This window comes from Quercus suber, unplaced genomic scaffold (genome assembly GCF_002906115.3).
Source record: "Quercus suber isolate HL8 unplaced genomic scaffold, Cork oak 2.0 scaffold_910, whole genome shotgun sequence".
Classification (NCBI taxonomy): Eukaryota; Viridiplantae; Streptophyta; class Magnoliopsida; order Fagales; family Fagaceae; genus Quercus; species Quercus suber.
Window position 1 is genome coordinate 34,898 of NW_027070334.1, and position 7,446 is coordinate 42,343.

The following is a 7,446-nucleotide window of genomic DNA, read 5'->3' on the forward strand; positions in this document are numbered from 1 at the left end:
TTTTCTTTTCCAACATTGACACTTTTTCATTTGGGAGTTCATAAGGGAAGTGAATGGAATGGAATGATCATCATGAGAGAATGAAATGGAATGAAATATATTTAAGTAAGGGAAAAAAAATAGAAAAGAAAGGAACGAGTGGAATTAAGTAATCTTATTTGGATGTTTTGAAATAAAGGAATGGAAAGGAAGGCAAATGAATAGAATGTAAGTAGCTTTGTTTGGGAGTAACATAGATGAAAATGAATGAAATCATTTTATGCCAATATTACTATTAGACCCCTATTTTAAAATAAATTGTTGAATATATATGGGGTATTTTGTGAGTTTAAGTAAAACGTTCATTAAATTTAATTTTATTCCCTCCAATTCCTCCCAATTTCGGGGGAAATGAAAAGTTGAGGTTTTAAGAAAATAAAGAGGAATGAGTGTTCCCTCCTATTCCTTCCATTTCCTCCTATTTAAACTCCCAAATAAGGGAAGAGAATAATATTCTAAAATTATTCTTTTCATTTCTTTCCATTCCATTCTCTCCTCCCAAATGAAGGCTTAGTTTAGTTAATTCTTGTTAATGACTTGATTTTTTATTCTAGTCTAATTCAGAACAATATAGTTTCAATATACTACTAGTCATTTTAGCCACTTAAGGTAGGGAAAATCATTTATGTTCAAAATAAATGATTATAGGTTGGGCTTGGATGTTCACCAAAATTTGAAATGCCTCTGTTGTGCCTCAATGTTAGTACTTTTTTTTCCCTATTAAGGTATACATTTGGTTCTTAGGCTCTATTTAGTTGGAAGGATGGAAAAATAAAATGATGAAAAATGTTGGGAGAATAGAAAATATTATAGTTTTCCATCATTTTTTTTTTTTTTTGGTAGAGAGAGTTAAAAATTTGAAAAAAGAAATGTAATTATTATTATGCTCTTATTGTAATTTGAAACAATGGGACAAGTGTTGTCCATTGAGACATGTTTTCATTTTTGCCCATTACTTTTCCAAATTTTTATTTTGCCTCTTTATGTTTGTTTTCGTTTTCATATTGGCTCTATTGTCTATGTCTGTAAGTAATCTAGCCGTTAAGTGCGAAATAAGTATTGTCCATTAAGACATGTCATCCATATAAAATCAAGTGGCACCAAATTACTAACAAATTATATGGACGAAAATTTTGAAACATAAAAAGCTTAAAAAAAATAACTCCAAACTTTAAAGTTGTGTAAGTCGTAATTATAGAGTTTGGTTACTTTATTAGGTTAAGATAAGGAGTGACAATTTTGTTCTTTTTTGTTTTTTAAATACTAATATTAGCCGCATCCTATGGTGGTGTTTCTGGCAGAGGTAATGAGGTATGAGAAATGCTTATTGAACTCGACTCTCTATTGGATTCCCAACTGAGTTGTAACTTCGAATGGCTTTTATTTGGAAACTTTTTAAATTTTGAATATCTTCCCGTATTAACTATTAAGTCATTAGCTATAGCACAGTGGTTGGTGTTTATGGAACAAAGTCCCATGGGAAGTCTCTTTGGTGATAGTCAGATAGAAGATCTCAAACTAATCCAAAGTCAAGGGTCAGTCCCAGGAGTGCTCCTATTCCTAGCAGAAGAAATTTCTTTGGCAAAGTTAGTGTTGGGTACTTTTTATGCTTTATTACGTGTTAACCATTGCAAGGCTGGCCTTGTTTGAGCTAAATTAGCTTTTGAGAGTCAAACTTTGAACTCACATTGGTCCAAGCAAGATCAATGGCTACCGTTGTATTTTTACTTTTTAGGCCTCCAAAAGAAATCAAGTCCAAAATCTAAGAAGAGTATGAACAATAAAAGAACTTTCACTTACATCCAACAATAAAGTAAAAAACGTAAGTAGGCATACATTGGTAAGATAAAGGGTCCGTTTGGATTGAACTTATTGTTGCTGAAACTGAAAACTGAAAACTGAAAACTGAAAACACTGTAGCAAAATAATTTTTAAATATGTAAATAGTACCGTGGAACCCATTTTTAATGAAAAAGTTGATAAAAAATGAAATTTGTGGGTCTGTAAACAGTGCACAAATGCACTGTTCATAGACAGAAGTCAACAAATGCGGCTACTGTTCATGTAAACAGTAGCCGCACAGTTCCGCTTTGCTCCCTCTCACGCCTGTGAAAAAAAAAAAGAAAAAAAAAGGTCAAAACGTGAAAATGAAAACGCGCCATGAGAATAATCTCAATCCAAACGCCCTCAAAATGAAATGAAAGTATGAAACAATTTTAGTGACTAGTACAACTTTGGGTCCAATGGTAAAATGTTAGCAAGTAATATATATAAAATCAGCAAAAACAAAAACTATAATTTTAGGGGTAGAAATCTATTCACCGTGGTAAAATTTCAGGCATGAAAGTTTCGGATCAAAAAGGAAAACTTAAGTGTGATGGAGATTGGAGGGAGAAAGTGTGGACAGCCGTACATGAGAGTAAGTTGACTAAGAAGTTTTGTTCAAAGGGATGAGCACTTTGCTTGGCTTAACAATGGGTTTGGTTAAAGGTATTTTAGTAAGCATGGAAAATAAGGAAGGGAAAAAAGAAGAGAAAATGTCATTTTCTCTTGTTTGGTAAGAGAGATAAAACATTTTCTTAACTTGTAAAAATTCTCTCTCTCTCACTCTCTCTCTCTCATTAACGCTTAGCTCACAAACTCTCTCTCCTCTCTCGCACAAACCGTCACAGCATCTCCCCCTATTAGTGACACCACCCTTCCCTTGTTTGGACCACCTTTGAGACACACTAGTTGACAACCTACCAATTTGTCAGCAAAAAAAAAAAAAAAAAAAAAACCACCCTTTAAGATCATCTAGATCAACATTGCTAATTGTAAAAAGATTTCCACTTGCTTTAAGATTGTCAATGTTATAATCCTAGTGTCTCACATGAATTAGGTGTAAGCTTAACCGTGTGTTTATAAGCTCTTTGGTACGCTCCCCTTACAAACCAATGTTTAAGGGTGAGTTCTACTTATGGGTTCCTAATATTTGGTATCAAAGTCAATCACCATGTCAAGTAATTAGTCGTAGATTATTGAGTATGGAATCAAATGAGTTACGGTTTTGTGGTCGAATATTGGAGGGCACGACCTATAGGCTAGATTAAAATTATTGATAGGTGAATGGAACCACCAAAAAAGAGAAAGGGCTACCATCGGGTCAATGTTGCTAAAGTGACTACGGAGCGTGATAGTATGTTATGATCCTAGTGTCCCACATGGATTAGGTATAAGTTTAACCAGGTGTTTATAAGCTCTTAGACACCTTCTTTTTGCAAGCCAATTTTTAAGGATGAATTCTACCCATGGGTTCCTAATAGTCAAGTTGGGTTTTTGAAGGTTAGATTATGGTAGATTTGGTGATTTGATGTTTTTTGGGTTGATGGGTTGTTTGATAGGTTTTGGATATGGTTTGGGGTGTTTAGGTTTGTCGACAATGGTGGGGTGATGGTGGCTAGACAAATGGTGATGACTGAGAAAGAGAGGGGTAGTTAATGTTGGTGGTCTCACACACAATAACAAAGATCTTTTTTAAAATAAAATAATAATAATAATAATAATAATTTTTTTTTTTTTTTTAAGGTTTGGATTGACTAGTGATACTCAATAGCTCTAAATGGACAAAACTTTGCTTTGATCCAATTGTGTTTGCACCAAATACTAAAAATGTTTTACGATGCACCAAATACTAAAAAAATGTTCCTAAAGAATACAACCAAACATCGGAAAAGCAAATATTTAATTTCCTTGCAAATGTTTTCAAATGAGAACTCTTTACAAAAGAAAACGTTTTACAACAAAACAAATGGAGTATAAGAATATAACCATAAAAAGACATAAAATCCATTTTACCATTGGGCTCCACAATAATATGGCCCTTTCTCTTGCAAGCCAATGCAATGCAAAATCTTATACATTTAACGCATGGATCCCACATTCAATGAGCACATTGCGTCTCATCATATCCATACTCTTTACTATAAAATAGATCCATTTTAAATGGAGAGAATCTAATACCTTGGGACTTGTAGAAGGGATTATGCTAGTCTTGTGTTGGATTGGTATCCTTCCAGTATCTAGGTGCAGAAGCAGCTGACCATATCCAGATTGAGTGGGTGCATGCATGATACCCACCGTAGTCTTCTTGATGATACCTTGTTCATGTTGATTAGAGCTCACAGGTCCTGGCTAATTGTAAATATTGTAACCATAGTTATTTGTGCCGAAGCTGCAGGACCACTTAAGGGTTTGCTATTCCTGTGAAGGTGACTGTTGATTTTAATAATCGTTTATCCTGAGAAGTCTATTGAGATGGTGGGACAGTTGAATCAGTTGACTAGTCCCAAATGGAGAGATATCCACTAGATGCAGGTTGAGAAGTATTGACTGGATAAGAAGGCTGAGACATTTTATACTGTTATTTCTTTTTGAGGCTGTGACTGATCACAGGCACAGTTTGCTCTGCTACCACATTGTGAGTTTTAACCTATTATTTCCTTTTGTTACTCTGAAAAGCCTATGAATGTTAATCATTTATGTCTTTTTCTTACTCTTTTAGAGAGAGAGAGAGAGAGAGAGAGAGAGAGAGAGAGAGAGAGAGAGAAAAGTAAAAGTAAAAGGAAGGAACAAAAAACGTATGAAGGGCCATGAAGGTTGCATGTATAAATCCGCATATCTTGCTTTTGAACGTCAACTTGAAGCTGACTTATCATAGAGATATCCCCAACAATGCCAGTGCTTTGATTAAATGGATTTTCTTTTTTCTTTGAAAATGTCTGATGTGGGTGTTGGTGGGGAAGATAGATGCTTTAATCACTCTAATTTAACAGTGTCAGCAACAAGGTAAAACCTAATCCATTCTTATGGCTCTTTAAAGTAGTAATTTTTTTTTTTTTTTTTTTTTTGGTCAACAAGGATCATTATGTGCTATTTATTTATTTATTGCTGAATCATTATGTGCTATTTAAGTCGCTTTAAATTCTCAAAGGTTAGTGAATTAATGCAACAAATTAAACTTCGAAAGTTTTACATCCAATAATATTCACACATCACTTGTAAAGTGTGGATTTTCTTGAAAAATGTAAATACATGGTTTCGAAAATTTTGGTATTGTTTGTACCGTGTAGTGTGGAACAATATTGTCAAAACAATAGTGTGAAACAATAATTTCCCAAGTAGTAATGGATGATTTTTGACTTATTAATTTCGTTGAAATTATACTATGCTAATTAGAAAATTATAAGATTTTCGCTCAATTTAATAAATCCCAACATAAATATAATTTGTGACAGAGCCATTGAGAGAAAAGGGGGCCATGTAGTTATATTCTAAAATATATGTGTGTGTATATATTTATGTATATGTATGTATGTATGTATGTATGGATGGATGGATGTATGTATGTGTGTGTGTTAGGGGGCCCCTTCAAAATTGTTCAATGTGTGTATGAAGATAAGTTTTAGTATTTGAAATTCATGATCTCTTAAATTATATCATTAAAATTTTTTTTTTATTATTTTATAATGGTTTATAACCCATAACCTTGTTCCAAAACTTAACTTTCCAATCAAATAAAATATTAAAATAAAATAAGACTAACTAAAATATTAAAATACAATAAAATAAAATAAGACTTTAATAACCTAGTTCTCTCATGACTCAATCAAAAAGTCATATAAAAATTCACATTTTGCTTTAATGTTGTGGCTAGGAGTTTAGAATGAGATAGGTAGACTTCGATTTTGCTCAAAGATAGGTAAGCATAAAATTTTTCTTAATTTTAACACATTTATTAAGATTGATTGACACTTTTTGTTATACATCTATTATTTACAAAATATTTTATTTGCATCTTGAAAATGTTTTTAAAAAAAATTCATTCTTATTTTTATTATATATTTTGCTAAGGAAATTTTTTTCAACCAAAAGATGTTGATTAAGAGTTTTGAACACAGGATCTCATAAATCTTATGAGGTCTTAAGAACCACTAGACCAACTCTTTATGATTTTATATGCTACTATATATAATATATAGTATGTAAATGATTTAATCGTCACATTTTAAATTGTCCCCTTCAAATATAAATTTCTAGTTTGGCCATTGAATTTAATTAACGAAACTCACTATTATATAAGATCAAATAGTACCCATTTATTATATTCTCGTGCAATTTATTTACTTCTTATCTATTTAAACTTTTAGAATTTTCTCAAAAAAAAAAAACTTTTAGAATAATAGATAAAATAATATGATAAGAAACCTCCCAAAAAGTCTTTTTTTTTTGGACAACTAAGATGCCAACAAATCCAACGAACTTTGTTATAAGGAGTGATTATGCCATTGGACCACAAAATAGTAACATTGCTCATTCATTACCTCTACAAGAATGTGGGGGTCTTAAATATATGTCATTTTCTTATAAGAAACCCAATAAACACGCAAGCGAAGTCTCCTTCGGCTTTTTAAAGAAACCTAGCAAAACCCTAACGGTGGCTCCTACAAATAAAACAACTAGTGCCATTAAAGCGTACCCACTTATGGCTTGCCCTTTTTCAGTGCACATATTATGGCCACCGGCCTACCATACCACCCACCTTGTCTTTAAGCCAATGTATCTAGGGACATAACTTTGATCATAATAACCTTCCAATTTTGAAATTTCCCCAACTTTTTTTTTTTCTTTGCCAAATATACGTCTAATGTGTCGTATGCACGTACTAATCAAAAGGAATGGTTGTAGCGGGCCATACCACATTTATTATTGAGTTCCTCAAATGTTTTTAACATGCTAAATACTATCTACTATCAATAATGAAGAAATGCACTTTTTGAGTATAGTTACCAGTTAGCATAACTGGTAAAGTCTCTAATGATTAGATAAAAAATCTGGAGTTTAATCCCTACTTACATCAAAAACTGATTGGTATCTTGATTTGATGATAAATAAATATTATCATGAACAAATACCATAAGTTAAAACTCTCTAAAAAAAAATTCTTCATTTATTGACTGGTTACTAAAAACTAGAAGGAACACTATATATACCAAAAATGTTTGTGAAACTGATTCCAAAAAAAAAAAAAAAAAATGTAATCTTCATTTATTGACTGGTTACTAGAAACTAGAAAGAACACTATATATACCAAAAATGTGTGTGAAACTGATTCAATAAAGAATATAAAACCCAAATTGACCCAAATGAAATGAGTGACAGATAAAGATGTAAGTTTTGGGTATATATCGTATACTGTAAAATGAATTTTTATAGAAAACTCAAAATGAGGAGCGGCTCAACCTTTAGGCTATTTAGTCCATGGCCTAAGGCCCCCAAATTCAAAAAGACTCATATAAAATACACTCTTTTATATTTATTTGTCTTATAATGTAGCAAAAAATTAAAACCCCTCACCTAGCCAAAAAA